The sequence below is a fragment of the Arachis ipaensis genome, chromosome B09 (genome assembly GCF_000816755.2).
Source record: "Arachis ipaensis cultivar K30076 chromosome B09, Araip1.1, whole genome shotgun sequence".
NCBI classification, from domain to species: Eukaryota; Viridiplantae; Streptophyta; class Magnoliopsida; order Fabales; family Fabaceae; genus Arachis; species Arachis ipaensis.
In genome coordinates, this window is record NC_029793.2 from 39,682,950 (window position 1) to 39,704,791 (window position 21,842).

Sequence of the window (21,842 nt, forward strand, 5' to 3'; positions counted from 1 at the left end):
TGCAGAAGCCCAGGAATTCATTGAGATGGTTGCAAATAACCAGTTCATTTATACTTCTGAAATAAATCCTATGAATAATGGGATGACTCAGAAGAAAGGAGTTCTTGAGATTGATACTCTGAATGCAATATTGGCTCAGAATAAAATATTAACTCAGCAAGTTAATATGATTTCTCAGAGTCTGACTGGAATGTAAGCTGCATCCGGCAGTACTAAAGAAGCTTCCTCTGAAGAAGAAGCTTATGACCCTGAGAATCCTGCAATGGAAGAGGTGAATTACATGGGAGAATCCTATGGAAACACCTATAATCCTTCATGGAGAAATCATCCTAATTTCTCATGGAAGGATCAGCAGAAGCCTAACCAAGGCTTCAATAATAATAATGGTGGGAGAAATAGGTTTGGCAATAGCAAGCCCTTTCCATCATCTTCTGAGCAACAGACAGAGAATTCTAAACAGAGCCTCTCTGACTTAGCAACCATAGTCTCTGATCTATCTAAGACCACTCTCAGTTTCATGACTGAAACAAGGTCCTCCATTAGAAATTTGGAGGCACAAGTGAGTCAACTGAGTAAAAGAGTGACTGAAACTCGTTCTAGTACTCTCCCAAGCAATACAGAAGAGAATCCAAAAAGAGAGTGCAAGGCCATCAATATACCCAACATGGCCGAACCTATAGAGGAGGAAGAGGCAGTGATTTCCAGTGAAGAAGACCTTGCTGAACATTCACTGACCATTAAGGAGTTCCCCATTGAGGAACCAAAGGAATCTAAGGCTCATATAGAGACCATAGAGATTCCACTGAACTTACTCTTGCCATTCATGAGCTCTGATGAGTATTCTTCCTCTGAAGAAGATGAAGATATTATTGAAGAGCAAGTTGCTCAATATCTAGGAGCAATCATGAAGCTGAATGCCAAGTTATTTGGTAATGAGACTTGGGAGGATGAACCTCCATTGCTCATCAATGAACTGAATGCTTTGGTTCGACTGAAATTACCTCAGAAGAAACCGGATTCCAAAAAGTTCTTAATACCCTGTATCATAGGCACCATGACCTTTGAGAAGGCTCTGTGTGACCTGGGATCAGGTATAAACCTCATGCCACTCTCTGTAATGGAGAAACTAGGGATCTTTGAGGTACAAGCTGCAAGAATCTCACTAGATATGGCAGACAAATCAATGAAATAGGCTTATGGACTTGTAGAGGATGTCTTAATGAAGGTTGAAGGCTTTTACATCCCTGCTGATTTCATAATCCTAGACACTGGGAAGGATGAAGATGAATCCATTATCCTTGGAAGACCCTTCCTAGCCACAGTAAGAGCTGTGATTGATGTGGACAGAGGAGAGTTAGTTCTTCAATTGAATGAGGACTACCTTGTGTTTAAGGCCCAAGGATCTTCTTCTATAACCATGGAGAGGAAATGCTTCTCTCAATACAGAGTAAAACAGAGCCCCCACACTCAACTTCTTAGTTTGGTGTTGGGAGGCCACCATCAAGCTCTGAGTCTCTGTGAAGCTCTCTAAGAGCTCACTGTCAAGCTATTGACATTAAAGAAGCGCTTATTGGGAGGCAACCCAATGCTATTTAATTATATTTATTTATATTCCATTGTCATTTTCTGTTTTCTTTAGGTTGATGATCATGTTAAGTCATAAAAATAGCTGCAGAATTACAGCAAAATCAAAAACAGCATCAAAAATAGCACACCTTAGAGGACAGGCTTACTGGCGTTTAAACGCCAGTAAGGATAGCAGAATGGGCGTTTAACACCCAGTCTGGCAGCATTCTGGGCATTAAACGCCAGAAAAGGGTGTCTGGCGTTTAACGCCAGAAAAGGGTGTCTGGCTGGCGTTAAACACCAGAAAGGGGTAGAAGACTGGCGTTTAACACCAGGAAAGGTAGCAGAGCTGGTGTTAAACGCCAGAATTGGCACACAGAGGGCGTTTACACGCCAGAATGGTGCAGGGAGCAGAATTCCTTGACACCTCAGGATCTGTGGACCCCAAAGGATCCCCACCTACCCCACCTCTTATTCTCTCCTCTTCACACCTCTCCATAACACTCTTCCCCAAATACCCTTGACCAATCCGATCAATACCTCTTCCCCAAATACCATTCACCTATCAAATCCTACCCTCTTCCCCTTAATCTCTTCACCACTCACATCCATCCATCATAAAACCCCACATACCTCACCATTCAAATTCAAAACATTTCCCTCCCAAACCCAACCCCTCATACATGAATTCCCTTCTCTCTACCCTATAAATACACACTTAAACCCCTTGGCCGAAACCAACCTTCCCCTCCATCTCCTCAATTTCTTCTTCTTTTATTCTTTTCTTTCTTCTTTTGCTCGAGGACGAGCAAACCTTTTAAGTTTGGTGTGGGAAAAAGCTTTGCTTTTTGTTTTTCCATAACCATTAATGGCACCTAAGGCCAGAGAAACCTCTAGAAAGAGGAAAGGGAAGGCAACTGCTTCCACCTCCGAGTCATGGGAGATGGAGAGATTTATTTCAAAAGCCCATCACTAGAAAGAGAATGGATCAAACAAGAGAGCCCACTCATGGACCTCAATAAGAACATGAGGAAATTCCTCATCAAGAAATCCCTGAGATACCTCAAGGGATGCATTTTCCTCCACATAACTATTGGAAGCAACTCAACACTTCCTTAGAAGATTTGAGTTCTAACATGGGGCAACTAAGGATGGAGCACCAAGAGCACTCCATTATCCTCAATGAAATCAGAGAGGACCAAAAGGCCATGAGGGAGGAGCAACAAAGGCAAGGAAGAGACATAGAGGAGCTCAAGCACTCCATAAGATCTTCAAGAGGAAGAACTAGCCGCCATCACTAAGGTGGACCCGTTCTTTAATTTCCTTGTTCTTATTTTTCTGTTTTTCAAATTCTATGCTTTATGTTTTGTCTATGTTTGTGTCTTTATTACATGATCATTAGTGTCTAGTGTCTATGTCTTAAAGCTATGAATGTCTTATGAATCCTTCACCTTTCTTAAATGAAAAATGTTCTTATTTGCAAAAGAACAAGAAGTGCATGATTTTGAATTCTATCTTGAAATTAGTTTAATTATTTTGATGTGGTGGCAATACTTTTTGTTTTCTAAATGAATGCTTGAACAATGCATATTTTTGAATTTGTTGTTTATGAATGTTAAAATTGTTGGCTCTTGAAAGAATAACAAAAAAAGAAAAATGTTATTGATAATCTGAAAAATCATAAAATTAATTCTTGAAGCAAGAAAAAACAGTGAAAAGCTAAAGCTTGCGAAAAAATATGGCGAAAAAAAATAAAGAAAAAAGAAAGAAAAAGAAAAAGCAAGCAGAAAAATCCAATAACCCTTTAAACTAAAAGGCAAGGGTAAAAAGGACCCAAGGCTTTGAGCATTAATGGATAGGAGGGTCCAAAGGAATAAAATCCTGGCCTAAGCGGCTAAATCAAGCTGTCCCTAACCATGTGCTTGTAGCGTGAAGGTGTCAATTGAAAAGCTTGAGACTGAGCGGTTAAAGTCATGGTCCAAAGCAAAAAGAGTGTGCTTAAGAGCTCTGGGCACCTCTAACTGGGGACTCTAGCAAAGCTGAGTCAGAATCTGAAAAGGTTCACCCAGTTATGTGTCTGTGCCATTTTGGTATCCAGTGGTAATACTGGAAAACAAAATGCTTAGGGTCACGACCAAGACTTATAAAGTAGATGTGTTCAACAATCAACATACTGAACTAAGAGAATCAATAACACTATCTGAATTCTAAGTTCCTATGGATGCCAATCATTATAAACTTCAAGGATAAAGTGAGATGCCAAAACTGTTCAGAAGCAAAAAGGCTACTAGCCCCGCTCATCTAATTGGAACTAAGTTCATTGATAAGTTTGGAATTTATTGTATTTTCTCTTCTTTTTATCCTATTTTGTTTTTATTTGCTTGGGGACAAGCAACAATTTAAGTTTGGTGTTGTGATGAGCGGATAATTTATACCCTTTTTGGCATTGTTTTTACATAGTTTTTAATATGTTTTAGTTACTTTTTATTATATTTTTATTAGTTTTATGCAAAAATCATATTTCTGGACTTTACTATGAGTTTGTGTGCTTTTCTGTGATTTCAGGTATTTTCTGGCTGAAATTGAGGGACTTGAGCAAATATCTGATTCAGATGTTGAAAAAGGACTGCAGATACTGTTGGATTCTGACCCTCCTGCACTCAAAAAGGATTTTCTGGAGCTACAGAAGCCCAATTGGCACGCTCTCAATTGCCATGGAAATTAGACATCTTGGGATTTCCAGCAATATATAATAGTCCATACTTTTTCCGAGATTTGATGGCCCAAACTGGCGTTCAAACGCCCTCCTGAGACCCTTTTCTAGAGTAAAATGCCAGAACTGGCACCAGAACTGGAGTTAAACGCCCAAACTAGCACCCAAGCTGGAATTTAACTCCAAGAATGGCCTATGCACGTGTAAAGTTCAATGCTCAGCCCAAATTAACTCCTTAAGGTGATGGCCTTGCACTCTCCTCTTGGGTTGGCCATTGTTTCACTAGGAAAAGTTTGTGTAGGCATTAGCATTTGTTTGGACAAGCTCCCTAGTTGTGCTTCCAGTTTTGAGATTGCTGCCCCTTGATTCCTTATGTTGGATCTGGCTTCTTCTTGGATTGCGTCCATCTTCTTGTTAGCTTGTATTTGTCTCTATGATATTATGGAGATAGTCCCTGTTAGTTGTGCCATAGCAGCCTCTAATCTTGCAAGATTGCTGCTGAGATCACTTGGTTGTGTGATTGAGGTTGATGCATCTTGATGAGTCAATATTTGAGGATATATTTTAACTTGATTTGTATGGGTTTCATCACATAAATTCACACTTAAGTACTCAAATAGCATACTTTTGTGATTTCTCCCTAATTTGGACATAAATGTGAAAACATGTGATTTTGTGCCTAAATTAGTGATTTTAAATCCACTTTCATGCCATTCAATGCCGTGATGTATTTTGTGAGTAATTTCAGGTCATTTTGGCAAGATTGGCAAAGCAAAAAGGAAGAAGGCATATGGTAGGGAGAACACATGAAGAAAACAAGGAAAAGCACACACAGGCAAGTGTGCGTGCGCACAAGCTTGCATGCGTACGCACAAGAGAAAATTTGCATGTGTGCGTGCGAACAAGTACCTATGCATACGCACAGGTCAAGATTCAGCCAAGTGTGCGGACGCACACATCTGTGCGTCCGCATAGGTCCCTGCACATGATTTCATTAATGCAACACGTGCTGTGTATTTTTTGAAGGCTTTTAGCCTATTTTGGAAGGCTTGGATGCTGATTTTGGAGTGCTATATAAGAGGAATTCAACACATATGAGAAGGAGGGCTTCCATTAGGTTAGATTAGGTAGAAAATGCATTAGGAGTAGGAGTAGGAGTAGAGTAGAAAATGCTCTCTTAGGGTTTAATTTCCATTTCCATTGTAGCATTTTATAGCAAGCTTTTCTAGGGATTTTTGTTTCTTTTATCGTAAGTACTCTTGATCTTCTCTTTAATTACATTGCTTTTGCCTTTATTTTCTTATGGTTCAAGTTACTTTGTTTATATATGCAATTTTGGTATCTTGGAATTTTGATAGATGAATTTAATGCTCTATGCCTTCTTTATGCTTGTTTGGATGTTTATTGTTGATTTTGTGGATAGTTGGATATTGCTTTCCATTTTCCTTTGCAATTTCTTATGTTTTGATTTTATGCACATAAGGTGTTTGTGAAAATGCCAACTTTGAGTTTTGAGTAGATTTTCCCACCTTGGCTTGTGGTTTGAGTTCCTAGGATACTAGAGTCATAATGTCTGACATTTAGTGGTAATTCTTTGGTAGTTAGTTGACTCTTGTTTTCATTGACGCTAGCTTTTTATCAACTAGTTTGGTAAGTTAGCTAGGACTTATGGATTAAGGTCAATTATGCTTGCTTGACTTACTCCTTGATAGTTGGGGTTGACTAGGCGAGATTGACTCATCATAATTACCATAGTTGTGGTTATGGCGATGATAGGATTCCTTGGATCCTCTTATTCCCAAGTCAAGGCTCTTTTACATATCTTTGCACTTTCACTAGTTTTGATCTTGTTTCTTGTTACTTGCATTAATTTCCAATTTTGATAATCTCTTAGTTCTTTTATTTCTTAGTTCTTTTAATCTTTTGTTCTTTGACTCAAAACCCCTTTTTGCCTTCACAACCGAAAGAGTAACATTCCAATTGCATCCTAGGGAGAACGACCCGAGGTTTCATTACTCTCGGTTATTTTGAATTTGAATTTGATATTTGATTAAGAGAATTCATCGTTGGTTTGGACTATGCTACTAATGAATTGTTTCAATTGATTCTAAATCGGCAATAATTCTTGCTATCAAATTTGGCGCCGTTGCCGGGGATTACAATTGAGTGCTATCTTTTAGTTGTTGTAAATATGTTGATAGTATAAATATCTTACTTTTTGGTTATTTGGTTATTTTTGTTTATATTTAGGTGTTTGTTTTTCTTGTTTGTTAATGTCTTTTGTTTTTATTTCCTACTTTCTCTATGAGCTATCACCCTTGTTGCTTGGAGCTTCGTTGTAAGTATTTTGTAGGGTATGATGAATTCAAATTGGGATTGCTTCATGGAGTGGGAGAACCAATTTAGGGAGGAACCAATTGCATATGAGCAACACTCATGGCAAACACCTCCCTCATACTACAACGAACCAAATCCTCCCCTATGTGAATATCAAATCCAAGGATATGAAGGATACCCCATACACAACCCTCAACCACCAAACTTTCAAGTACCACACCACCCACCCTCACGGAATCCCAATGTCTATACACCTTGCTACCAACTATATGAACCATCACCCCCTTAAATACCAACCCCTCACCCATATGACGTACCTTCCAACTACACAACCTTTCTCCCAAACTTTGAATCTTCTTTTTCACCTCAATATGAAGTTTTTCAACCTTTGCCCCAAGAAGAACAAGATCTTCAAGCATTCTTTCAAGAGTAAGAAGGATTCCGAAGGAAGCAAGGGGAGTTTATGGCTATCATAGCCGAAGCGGTGAACCGCTTGACTCTACTACGCTCAAGAACTCAAGACATCCCCCTAGAGAAAGGTGGAGGATCAAGTATGGAGTGTAGTAAGGAGGAGAACATGGAGCCTCAAGGGAAGGTAGAAGAGTTAGGACAAGAATTGCAACAAGAGGAGGATGGTAGAACTTGTGAAATGGAAGAGGTGAATGGAGAATTGAGGGAGTTTGATCAAGGAATGGATTGCATCATCAATGATTTTTTGTCCACCTTGGTCAACCCCCTCAATGATCTAGAAGATCCCTTTTCTCTTGATTTTGAGAGAGAAAGATAAGAGCTTGAAAAGGGTGGTAAGAAAGAGGTGATCACCCAAGAAGTGGAAGCAATTGTTCAAGAACTTAATAGGATAATTCCACCCAAGGACAAATTGAGTGGGTAACAATATCTTCAATGAGCTTCATAGGCCCGCATCAATTAGCTCTCTTGGAAACGGATTATCAACTAAAGGTGCTTCTTGGAGTGTTAAATGGTGAAGGAATGGGTGTTGGTTTTCAAAGGAATTCAAGAAACAAGTGGTGCAAGGTTCAATTTGGAGGAGTCCAACATTCAAGTAGGCACTTAAAAGGTGCTTGGAGAGGTTGTTCATCTAAAGGCACAAATGAAGGTCAACAAGAGGATGATAGAGAAACCAAAGTGTGGGATCCAGACATACATCTCTACAACCAACAATTTTGGATTCCAATTATTTGCTTGACGTTGCTTGAGAGCTTGATGTACTTTGTTTGGGATCCCGGAGGATTTTTGAAGAGCAAGCATGGTTGGCAACTCAAGGATGGATAGAAGCACAAGCCTCCTTGATGTGAGCTTCAACCAAAAGTCCAACTTGAGGACTTTAAACCAAAGTGCTAGGTGGGAGACACCCCACCATGGTAATATCCTTCCAACCTTTCTTTTTTTTAGTCTTTGTTTATTGAATTTTGTCTCTTGGATTAGTGATGAGTGGATAATTTATACCCTTTTTGGCATTGTTTTTACATAGTTTTTAGTATATTTTAGTTACTTTTTATTATATTTTTATTAGTTTTTATAAAAAAATCACATTTCTGGACTTCACTATGAGTTTGTGTATTTTTCTGTGATTTCAGATATTTTCTAGCTGAAATTGAGGGACCTGAGCAAAAATCTGATTCAGAGGCTGAAAAAGGACTACAGATGCTGTTGGATTCTGACCCTCCTGCACTCGAAGTAGATTTTCTGGAGCTACAGAAGCCCAATTGGCGCCCTCTTAATTGCGTTGGAAAGTAGACATCCTGGGCTTTCCAGCAATATATAATATTTCATACTTTTTCCGAGATTTGATGGCCCAAACTGGCGTCCAAACGCCCACTAGAGATTTCTGGCGTAAAACGCCAGAACTGGCACTAAAACTGGCGTAAAACGCCCAAACTGGCACCCAAGCTGGCATTTAACTCCAAGAATAGCCTATGCACGTGTAAAGCTCAATGCTCAGCCCAAGCACATACTAAGTGGGCCCCGGAAGTGGATTTCTGCACTATCTGCACTTAGTTACTTATTTTCTGTAAACCCTAGTAACTAGTTTAGTATAAATAGCACTTTTTACTATTGTATTAGAGAGCTTAGGCCATATTTCACGTTTTGAGAGGCTGGCCACATGGCCATGCCTAGACTATTTTCACTTATGTATTTTCTATGGTGGAGTTTCTACACCCCATAGATTAAGGTGTGGAGCTCTGCTGTTCTTCATGAATTAATGCAATTACTACTGTTTTCTATTCAAGCACGCTTGATTCTATTCTAAGGTACTCACTCGTACTTCAATAGAGAGAATATGATGATCCGTGACACTCATCATTATTCTCAAACCTATGAACGCGTGCTTGACAACCACTCCTGTTCTATCTGAGCTCAACGTAGTCATTGGGCGACAGCTTGAGTGTGTATCTCTTGGATATTTAATACACGGATCAAGTCTGTGAGATTAGTATCTTTGTGGTATAGGCTAGAATCCTTGGCAGCATTCCTAGGATCCGGAAAGTCTAAACCTTGTCTGTGGTATTCCGAGTAGGATCCGGGAATGGATGACTGTGACGAGCTTCAAACCTGCGAATGTTGGGCGCAGTGACAGTGTGCAAAGGATCAATGGATCCTATTCCGACGCTAGCGGGAACCGATAGATGATTAGCCATGCGGTAGCTGTGCTTGGTATTTTTCATCCGAGACGAGAAATCCGACAGTTGATTAGCCGTGCAGAAACCGTAGAGGACCATTTTCACTGAGAGGATCCTACAGCTTGCCATGGAAGGGAGCACGCATGGTTGGAAGAAGACAATAGGAAAGCAGAGGTTCAGAAGCAACAAAGCATCTTCACATGCTTATCTAAAATTCCCACCAATAAATCACATAAGTATCTTTATCTTATTTTATGTTTTATTTATCTTTTAATTATCAAAACCTCATAACCATTTGAATCCGCCTGACTGAGATTTACAAGATGACCATAGCTTGCTTCAAGCTGACAATCTCCGTGGGATCGACCCTTATTCACGTAAGGTATTACTTGGACGACCCAGTGCACTTGCTGGTTAGTTGTGCGGAGTTGTGAAACGTGTGAATCACAATTTCGTGCACCCACTACAAGAAAAAAGGCCTATGGCCACGCTTTTTTCTTGCCACGCTTCAAAAGCGTGGCCAAAAGTGGTCAATGGCCACGCTTTTATGAGGGTGGCGATAGATTAGAGATTTGGCCACTTTTTTTATTGCCACGCTTCAAAAGCGTGGCGATAGAGAGAAACAAGGACGTTTTAAAAGCGTGGCGACAGGGTTTCATTACGGCCACGCTTTGTAAGCGTGGCCATATCCTAGTACTCTTTTGGCATGCTTTAAAAGCGTGGCCAAAATGTTTTTTTTCTGCCACGCTTCAAAAGCGTGGCCGTAGAGAGCTACAGGAATGGTTGAACCGGACAGCGAACCAACCGGTTTAAAAGAAACTTCGTCGTTTTTGCCAAATTTGCTTACTTTCACTCTTGGTTCTGAAGCTCCTTCGTTTCTTTCTCGCTTTCTCCCTCCGTTTTATTTCATTCACAGAAACTCAGCCAAAAAACCCTAACACTGTAAGCCTACACCACCGCCGCCGCAAGGAGTGGCATACTGCTGCCGTCCGTCCGTCTATCTAGCTCTTCAACCCCCGTTCGCTGTCACCGATCGTAGCTGTTTCCTCGAGCTCGGCGTCCGTCGTCTTTGTCTGCTCAGCCGCGCTTCCGCCGCCGTTGGTTGCCGTTAACGTTCGCATCTTCGTTCAGCCGTCATCTTCGTTCGCGTTCTTCGCCGTTTAAGTTTTCTCGGCGTTCACCGTTCGCGTTCACTCGCCGTTCACCGTTCGTGTTCACTCGCCGTTCACCGTTTGCGTTCACGTTCATCTGGAAGCCACGTTGCCCTGCTTCAAACTCTGCGACCAACCCGTGTGCTCCACCTAGCCGTCGAACTGCTCTCTTTTGTCGCCGCCATGAGTTCCCTAAACCCACCACCAGACAATACACTCACACAACACCAATACTCTGCTTGAAACTCTGCAACTTCTTATTTCTATTACAATAAGTAACTATTTGATTTAGCAGTGGTTTGGATTTTTTTCATAGACTGAATTAAAGTATACAATAGTTATGTTCTCTTCTCTATCACATTGATACTAAGCTTTGAATTCTCTTATTTCGTTTCAAGTTTACCGCACTCAACATGTTTGATGAAATGCTTTAACCGTATTTCCGGTTGGTTTATCATTTCTAGCTTTTAGAAACTTAGTAAGTTGATTGCATGTGAAATTAGAATAACTGGATCTTAGTAATTAGGAAATTTTAGCTGCACAAATAGCATCTTTGTAGAAAATATATTAGCATCATGATTCCACTTGCATTAATGTTCTTCAGGTAAATTTTAACTGAAGCTTGTCTAACTGTCAGTTAGAGTTTGATTGCTTCGGTTAGAGTTGACCCTGATATTATAATTGGATATAACATCTGCAAGAGGACCTGTTGTGACTGTGTTGATACTTCTGGAATCAGATGGTGAAACTTATGCTGTACTTACTGAACAGGTTCTTAGATGTTGGATCCTTGCAGAGAGAATTATGTTTTTTTTCAAACATTTTAACTAGAGTTCCATATTATGCTTATTATTTTTTATTTATCAGGCAAGGGTTCCTCCTGGAAGAATTATTTTGGAATTGCCTGCTGGAATGTTGGATGATGACAAGGGTGATTTCGTTGGCACTGCAGTTCGTGAGGCTTCTCTCTCTCTCTCTCTCTCTCTTTCTCTCTCTCTCTCTCTCTCTCTCTCTCTCTCTCTCTCTTCATGGCTTAGTTGTGCCTCTGACAGGTTGAAGAGGAGACTGGCATAAAGTTCAAACTTGAAGACATGGTTGATCTCACTGCTTTCTTGGATTCTTCAACAGGATAAAAATTTATATTGTGTAGCAATGAAGATCAAGTAATGAAAAGAAATTTTTTTTTTAATTTAACAAGGCTTTCGCCACGCTTTTAAAGCGTGGCTGTATATTTTGCTATGGAGCGTGGCCGTATCTCTACCTATCGCCACGCTTTTAAAGCGTGGCCGTATCTCTACCTATCGCCACGCTTTTAAAGCGTGGCCGTATCTCCACCTATCGCCACGCTTTAAAAGCGTGGCCATATTTCCCACCTACAGCCACGCTTTTCCAAGTGGCAATTTGTAAAAAAGCGTGGCAAACAAAAAGCGTGGCAATAGGCTGCAAAAAGCGTGGCGATAGAGCGACCGCCACCCTTTGATAGGTCACCCTTTCAAAAGCGTGGCGGTAGTTCAAAAAGCGTGGCGAAAAGCTATCGCCACGCTTTTTTCAGCTTTTCGCCACGCTTTAAAAGCGTGGCAAAAGACGTGTTTTCTTGTAGTGACCAAGTTTTTGGCACCGTTGCTGGGGATTGTTCGAGTTTGGACAACTGACGGTTCATCTTGTTGCTTAGATTAGGTAATTTTATTTTATGTTTAAGATTCTTATTTTTTATTTTTGAAAAAAATAAAAAAAATATGTTCTTCAGAATTTTTAAGAACGAATTCTAGAGTTTTATGAGATATGTTGAATCCTGGCTGGCTATTAAGTCATGTCTAATCTTTTGGACCGAAGCTTTAGACTAACATTGCATGAATCCTGGAATTCTTATTAAGAATTTTGTTTCCCTTTATTTGCTTTTTCCAAAATAATTTTTGAAAAATTACAAAAAAATTAATAAAACCAAAAATTTTGTGTTTCTTGTTTGAGTATTGTGTCAAATTTTAAGTTTGGTGTCAATTGCATCTTTTTAATTTTTCTTTAAATTTTCGAAAATTCATGCATGTGTTCTTTCATGATCTTCAAGTTGTTCTTGATGATTTCCTTTGTTTGATCTTTAATTTTTCTTGTTTTGTGTGTTTTCTTGTTTTTCATATGCATTTTCGAATTATTGGTGTCTAAACATTAAAAATTTCTATGTTTGGTGTCTTGCATGTCTTTCTTTTCTCAAAAATCTTCAAAAATGTGCTCTTGATATTCATCATGATCTTCAAAGTGTTCTTGGTGTTCATCTTGACATTCAAAGTGTTCTTGCATGCATTATTTATTTTAATCTTAAATTCTTATGTCTTGTGTCATTTTGTTATTTTTCTCTCTCCTCATTAAAAATTCAAAAATAAAAAATAACATCTTTCCCTTATTTTACTCATAAATTTCGAAATTTTGGGTTGATTTAGTTAAAAGTTTTAAATTTTAGTTGTTTCTTGTTAGTCAAGTCAAAATTTCAAATTAAAAAAATTCTATCTTTTCAAATCTTTTTCAAAATCAAATATTTTCCAATTTTCCTTCATGTTTTTCGAAAATTCTTCAAAATTAATTTTCAAAATCTTTTTCTTATTTTTATTTCATATTTTCGAAATTATTGCTAACATTTAATGTTTTGAGTAAAAAATTTTCAAGTTGCTACTTGCCTATTAAGAAAGGATCAATCTTTAAATTCTAGAATCATATCTTTTAGTTTCTTGTTAGTCAAGTAATCAACTTTAATTTTAAAAATCAAATCTTTTTAATTTCCTTTTCAAATCTTTTTCAAAATAGATTTCAATCATATCTTTTTCAAAACTTAATTTCAAAATCTTTTTCTAACCTCTTATCTTTTCAAAATTTAATTTCAAATCTTTAACTACTTGATTTTTTTTGTTTGTCTTACTATTTCTTATCTTTTTCAAAACCACCTAACTACTTTTCTCTCTCTAATTTTCGAAAATCACTAACCATTTTTTTATATTTCTTTTTCATTAACTAGTTGTTTTAAATTTTAATTTTATTTTATCTTAATTTTCGAATTCTAACCAATAACTAAAATAAAAACAAAAATATTTCTCTTTTCTTTTTAATTAAAAATTTGAATAACTCTCTCTTTCTCATCTCTTTCTATTTATTTTATTTATTTACTAACACTTCTCCTCTACTTATAATTCGAACCCTCTCCCTCTCTCTGTGTTCGAATTCTCCTTCTTCTCCCTTCTTCATTCTATTCTTCTATTCTTCTACTCACATAAAGGAATCTCTATACTGTGACATAGAGGATTCTTCTTCTTTTTTATTTTCTTCTTTTTCATATGAGCAGGAACAAGGATAAGAACATTCTTGTTGAAGCTGATCCTGAACCTGAAAGGACTCTGAAGAGGAAGCTAAGAGAAGCTAAAGCACAATACTCTGGAGAGGACCTAATAGAAATTTTTGAAAAAGAAGAAGACATGGCAGCCGAAAATAACAACAATGGTGGAGATGCAAGGAAGATGCTTGGTGACTTTACTGCACCCACTTCTGACTTCTATGGAAGAAGCATCTCAATTCCTGCAATTGGAGCAAGCAACTTCGAGCTTAAGCCTCAATTAGTTTCTCTAATGTAGCAGAATTGCAAGTTTCATGGACTTCCATTGGAAGATCCTCATCAGTTCTTACCTGAATTCTTGTAAATCTGTGACACTGTCGAGACCAATGGGGTTAATCCTGAGGTCTACAAACTTATGCTTTTCCCTTTTTCTGTAAGAGACAGAGCTAGGATATGGTTGGACTCACAACCTAAAGAAAGCCTGAACTCTTGGGAAAAGTTGGTCAATGCTTTCTTGGCCAAATTCTTTCCACTTTAAAAGTTGAGCAAGCTTAGAGTGGAAGTCCAAACCTTCAGACAGAAGGAAGGTGAATCCCTCTATGAAGCTTGGGAAAGATACAAGCAATTGATCAGAAGGTGTCCTTCTGACATACTTTCAGATGGAGCATCCTATGTATATTCTATGATGGTCTATCTGAATTATCCAAGATGTCATTGGATCACTCTGCTGGTGGATCTCTTCATTTGAAGAAGATGCCTGCAGAAGCCCAGGAACTAATTGAAATGGTTGCAAATAACCAGTTCATGTATACTTCTGAAAGAAATCCTGTGAATAATGGGACAACTCAGAAGAAAGGAGTTCTTGAGATTGATACTCTGAATGTCATATTGGCTCAAAATAAAATATTGACTCAGCAAGTCAATATGATTTCTCAGAGTCTGACTGGAATGCAAGCTGCATCCGGCAGTATTAAAGAAGCTTCCTCTGAAGAAGAAGCTTATGACCCTGAGAATCCTACAGTGGAAGAGGTGAATTACATGGGAGAATCCTATGGAAACACTTACAATCCTTCATGGAGGAATCATCCTAATTTCTCATGGAAGGATCAGCAGAATCCTAACCAAGGCTTCAATAATAATAATGGTGAGAGAAATAGGTTTGGCAATAGCAAGCCTTATCCATCATCCTCTGAGCAACAGACAGAGAATTCTAAGCAGAGCCTCTCTGACTTAGCAACCATAGTCTCTGATCTATCTAAGACTACTCTCAGTTTCATGACTGAAACAAGGTCCTCCATTAGAAATTTGGAGGCACAAGTGGGTCAGCTGAGTAAAAGAGTTACTGAAATCCCTCCTAGTACTCTCCCAAGCAATACAGAAGAGAATCCACAGAGATAGTGCAAGGCCATCAATATGTCCAACACGGCCGAACCTGTAGAGGAGGGAAAGGTAGTGAATTCCAGTGAGGAAGGCCTCAATGGACGTCCACTAACCAATAAGGAGTTCCCTAAGGAGGAACCAAAGGAATCTGAGGCTCATACAGAGACCATAGAGATTCCACTGAACTTGCTGTTGCCATTCATGAGCTCTGATGAGTATTTTTCCTCTGAAGAGGATGAAGATATTGTTGAAGAGCAAGTTGCTCAGTATCCAGGAGCAATCATGAAGCCGAATGCCAAGTTATTTGGTAATGAGACTTGGGAGGATGAACCTCCATTGCTCATTAATGAACTGAATGCCTTGGTTCAACAGAAATTACCTGAGAAGAAACCGGATCCTAAAAAGTTCTTAATACCTTGTACCATAGGCACCATGACCTTTGAGAAGGCTCTGTGTGACCTGGGGTCAGGAATAAACCTCATGCCACTCTCTGTAATGGAGAAACTGGGGATCTTTGAGGTACAAGCTGCAAGAATCTCACTAGAGATGGCAAATAAATCAATGAAACAGGCTTATGGACTTGTAGAGGATGTCTTAGTGAAGGTTGAAGGCTTTTACATCCCTGCTGATTTAATAATCCTAGACACTGGGAAGGATGAGGATGAATCCATTATCCTTGGAAGACCCTTCTTAGCCACAGTAAGAGCTGTGATTGATGTGGACAGAGGAGAGTTAGTCGTTCAATTGAATGAGGACTACCCTGTGTTTAAGGCTCAAGGATCTTCTTCTGTAACCATGGAGAGGAAGCATGAAAGGCTTCTCTCAATACAGAGTCAAACAGAGCTCCCACACTCAACTTCTAAGTTTGGTGTTGGGAGGCCACCATCAAGCTCTGAGTCTCTGTGAAGCTCCCTAAGAGCTCACTGTCAAGCTATTGACATTAAAGAAGCGCTTGTTGGGAGGCAACCCAATGTTATTTAATTATATTTATTTATATTCCATTGTTATTTTATGTTTTCTTTAGGTTGATGATCATGTGAAGTCATAAAACAACTGCAGAATTAAAGCAAAATCAAAAACAACATCAAAAATAGCACACCATAGAGGACAGGCTTACTGGCGTTTAAATGCCAGTAAGGATAGCAGAATGGGCGTTTAACGTCCAGCTTGGCAGCATTCTAGGTGTTAAATGCCAGAATAGGCAGCACTTTGGGTGTTAAACGCCAGAAAAGGGTGTCTGGCTGGCGCTAAACGCCAGAAAGGGGTAGCAGACTGGCGTTTAACGCCAGGAAAGGTAGCAGAGCTGGCGTTTAACGCCAGGATTGGCACACAAAGGGCGTTTGAACGCCAGAATGGTGCAGGGACCAGAATTTCTTGACACCTCAGGATCTGTGGACCCCACAGGATCCCCACCTACTCCAACTCACTCTTTCTCCTCTTCACACCTCTCCATAACACTCTCTCCCCTACCCTATAAATAGCCCCTCTTTACTCCTCCACTTTCACACATCATAAACACTTCTTTCCCCCTTTGGCCGAACTACTCACCCCCCTCCATCTCCTCTATTTCTTCTTCTTCTACTCTTTTCTTTCTTCTTTTGCTCGAGGACAAGCAAACCTTTTAAGTTTAGTGTGGGAAAAAGCTCTACTTTTTGTTTTTCCATAACCATTAATGGCACCTAAGGCCAGAGAAACCTCTAAAAAGAGGAAAGGGAAGGCAATTGCTTCCACCTCCGAGTCATGGGAGATGGAGAGATTCATCTCAAAAGCCCATCACTAGAAAGAGGATGGAGCAAACAAGAGAGCCCACTCATGGACCTCAACAAGAGCATGAGGAAGTTCCTCATCAAGAAATTCTATAGATGCCTCAAGGGATGCATTTTCCTCCAAACAACTATTGGGAGAAACTCAACACTTCTTTAGGAGAATTGAGTTCTAAAATGGGACAACTAAGGATGGAGCACCAAGAGCACTCCATTATCCTCAATGAAATCAGAGAGGACCAAAAGGCCATGAGAGAGGAACAACAAAGGCAAGGAAGAGACATAGAGAAGCTCAAGCACTCAATAAGATCTTCAAGAGGAAGAACTAGCCGCCATCACTAAGGTGGACCCGTTCTTTAATTTCCTTGTTCTTATTCTTCTGTTTTTTGAAATATATGCTTTATGTTTTGTCTATGTTTGTGTCTTTATTACATGATCATTGGTGTCTAGTGTCTATGTCTTAAAGCTATGAATGTCCTATGAATCCTTCACCTTTCTTAAATGAAAATTGTTTTAATTGCAAAAGAACAAGAAGTGCATGATTTCGAATTCTATCTTGAAATTAGTTTAATTATTTTGATGTGGTGGTAATACTTTTTGTTTTCTGAATGAATGCTTGAACAGTGCATATTTTTAAATTTGTTGTTTATGAATGTTAAAATTGTTGGCTCTTGAAAGAATAATGAAAAAAGAGAAATGTTATTCATAATCTTAAAAATCATAAAATTGATTCTTGAAGCAAGAAAAAGCACTGAAAAGCAAAAGCTTGCAAAAAAAATATGAAAAAAAATTGGCAAAAAAAATAAAGAAAAAAAGAAAGAAAAAGAAAAAGCAAGCAGAAAAAGCCAATAACCCTTTAAACCAAAAGGCAAGGTTAAAAAGGATCCAAGGCTTTGAGCATTAATGCATAGGAGGGCCCAAAGGAATAAAATCCTGGCCTAAGCGGCTAAATCAAGCTGTCCCTAACCATGTGCTTGCGGCGTGAAGGTGTCAAGTGAAAAGCTTGCGACTGAGCAGTTAAAGTCGTGGTCCAAAGCAAAAAGAGTGTGCTTAAGAGCTCTGGGCACCTCTAACAGGGGACTCTAGGAAAGCTGAGTCACAATCTGAAAAGGTTCATCCAGTTATGTGTCTGTGGCATTTATGTATCCGGTGGTAATACTGGAAAACAAAATGCTTAGGGTCACGGCCAAGACTCATAAAGTAGTTGTGTTCAAGAATCAACATACTGAACTAAGAGAATCAATAACACTATCTGAATTCTAAGTTCCTATGGATGCCAATCATTCTGAACTTCAAAGGATAAAGTGAGATGCCAAAACTGTTCAGAAGCAAAAAGGCTACTAGCCCCGCTCATCTAATTGGAACTAAGTTCATTGATAAGTTTGGAATTTATTGTATTTTCTCTTCTTTTTTATCCTATTTTGTTTTTAGTTGCTTGGGGACAAGCAACAATTTAAGTTTGGTGTTGTGATGAGCGGATAATTTATACCTTTTTTGGCATTATTTTTACATAGTTTTTAGTATATTTTAGTTACTTTTTATTATATTTTTATTAGTTTTTATGCAAAAATAACATTTCTGGACTTCACTATGAGTTTGTGTGTTTTTCTGTGATTTCAGGTATTTTTTGGCTGAAATTGAGGGACGTGAGTAAAAATCTGATTCAGAGGCTGAAAAAGGACTGCAGATGCTGTTGGATTCTGACCCTCCTACACTCGAAGTGGATTTTCTGGAGCTATAGAAGCCCAATTGGCGCGCTCTCAATTGCGTTGGAAAGAAGACATCCTGGGCTTTTTCCAGAAATATATAATAGTTCATACTTTTCCTGAGATTTGATGGCCCAAACTGGCGTCCAAATGCTCACCAGAGATTTCTCGCGTAAAACGCCAGAACTGGCACTAGAACTGGCGTAAAATGCCCAAACTGGCACCCAAGCTGGCGTTTATCTCCAAGAATAGCCTATGCACATGTAAAGCTCAATGCTCAGCCCAAGCACACTCCAAGTGGGCCTGATAAACCCATATTTCATGAGTTCTTTTGTGCTTAATTTGAGTAATTTATACAATCCTTCACCTACTTATTCACATTAATTGTATGGTTTCACTTACCCTTCCTTATTATGTCATATTGTGAAAAACATGTTTCCTAAGCTTTAAAATTAATTAATTTAATTACCTTTATTTCCATTCGATGCCGTGATTAGTGTGTTGAGTAGTTTCAGATTTTCTAAGGCAGAATGACTTAAAGGATGGAAAAGGAAACATACTAAAATGGAAGGAGAAAGCAAAACGGAGCTTTAAAGAAACTGGTATCCACGCGATCGTATGCATGACGCGATCGCGTGCCAAGCACGAATCAGCAGCGACGCGGCCGCATGACTGACGCGACCGCGTGGTAAGGAAAAGCTCCAAATGACGCGACCGCGTGATCCACGCGGACGCGTGACAGGGGCCACGTATCAGAATTTAAAGAATGCGCCCCCAGCGAATTCTGAAGCCCTTTTTGGCCCAGATCCAAGTACAGACAGCATAGACCAGAGGTTATAAAGTGTGGGAATGCACCCATTCAAAGAGAGCTCGCATATATTTTTACTTTTCAATGATTTAGATTTAGTTGGGAGGGAGATCTTCTCTCTCTCTCTTTTAGGATTTAGGATTTCTTCTTGTTTTAAGAGTAACTCTGGATCCCAGGTTTAATGTTCTTTTATTTTAGTTTTACTTTGATTTATTTATTCCAACATTTGAATTGATTATTATAATTTGATTTATGAATTATTCCATGTCACAGATTGTTCTTTGAATTAATGATAATTGAGGTATTTTCAGTTTATGATTGTTCTCTTTGATTTAAGTCACCATTGCTTCCCATCTAAGGATATTTTTATTATTCCAGCAATTTTACTTTTTCCCCTTTTGGTCCTGGTTAAGAATTCAGTAACTCAACAGTTATTAAACTCAACATAATTGATAATCGTTATCTTGCTAATTGAGCTGAACTTGAGTAATCCCAACCTTTTCTTAGGAAATAAATTGGATTCAAAGGTCAATTTAATTAGTCCCTTGACTTTCCTTTGCCCTAGTACAGGTTGATCAAGTAGAGTCTAGATTCAACTTTCATTATAGTTGAGAGAGATAACTACGTTGGACCTCCAACTTCTCTTACCTTGCCAAAAGTCTGCTTTATAGTATTTATTTATTTTAGTTGCCATTTACTTTACTTGTCATTTAAATTACTTGCTTCTCATCTTCTAAACCCCGATTACAACCTTTATAGCCAATAATAAGAACATACTTCCTCGCAGTTCCTTGAGAAGACGACCTGAGGTTTGAATACTCGGTTAACAATTTCTAAAGGGGTTTGTTACTTGTGACACCCAAAACGTTTGTACGAAGGAATTTTTGTTGGTTTAGAGACTATATCTACAACGCGACTGTTTCCATGAATCTCTTTACTAGTAAAAATCCTAACGTCAAAATGGCGTCGTTGCCGGGGAACTACTAACGTGTGCCTTATTATTGGTTATTGTAAATATTTTTCTTTTGCTTGCTTATTTATTTTTGTTTTTCCTTTTTACCTTTATTTGCTACTATGAACTCTCACCCCTCTCGCTTTGAGTTTGGTTCTAATGTTGTTAAGGGAAATAGAAGTTACAGCAGGAATGTGCATCAAGGTCAGACCAATCAAGGATGGATGAGACCAAGAGGATCTAATCAACCCTTTTGGCAGCAACACCCTCCGAGATATCCTGGACAAAGACCATTCTACCGTGCATACCCAGCTGAAAGGCATGGTGGACAACCTTGTAACTACCAACAAGCCCCACCCCGTACATATAAACCACCCTTTCAACATAACCTTGAACCACCACACTCACAAGCTTCTCTTCACCATTCCCCACCATATGATCCATCCTTACCCCAATACCAATCCAATCGCTCCCAATCACCACCACTTTTCTTTGTAGCATGTCCAAGTCCAGCAACCCAAGAAGCAGAGGATCGCCTAAGAGAAACAGTAATTAAATTTCAATCAACCATTAAACAACTGGAGCAAGTGATGATTCAATGGGCTTCTAGGTGCTCAAATATACAAGGATCAACCACAGCTCCATGTGGATAGCCCAATGAAGAGCAGAGCATGAAGGAAGTGCCAGAAACTCCAGTGGACAAGACAAAGCATGAATTTGTACTAGAACAATTAGAAGAAGCTGTCTTTATTCAAGAAGAAGAGTTGGTTGAAGATCTAGGAGATGCTGAACCTCCATGGGAATCCAGAATTGAGGAAAACTCCGTCCAGGATGCTACAGTTGATGCTAAGGAGGATATTTCTCCAAGGCAAATCGTTTATGAAGAATCAGACGGAATAATCCAAGAAACAAATTCCCTTGATGATGATAGTCACAAGTCTAGCTCTCTTAGTGATGAACTTGCATCCGCAAGTGAATTCTCTGAGATAGAAGAATCTTCCCCAAGTGAATATGAAGATGATGCAGAGGTAGATTTCTCCCAACCTCCAATCTATGACTCAAGTGATGAGGAAGACACAGAAGACTTTGACCAGGACACATATACAATTGAATATCTTTGCAAAGAAGTGGAGGAATTCACAGAAGAGCACAAGGAAACGGAACTTGAAGAACCACCAAAAACACCTATCCCAAGGCCATTACCACCTAATACAAGCTTCAAGTGGGTACAATCCTTAACTTATAACTTTACTTATTCACTTGAATATGGTTTGCTTGAAACAGATGGCCAGCTTAGAGCTCTCTGCGGCTTTAAGAGTAAGAGGGAAATGGCTCGTACTCAGAGCTGGTGCACAAGGTTCAATAAGGTTCCACGCTTCACTTCGAAGTACACGGATTGGTATCATGCTCAATTACATGGATCACAGAAGACGTTTGGTTACCAAGGTGAGTTTCTACTTTTTAACCCGCCCGAATGGAAACATGCAGATCAAGACGGAGGCGGATTT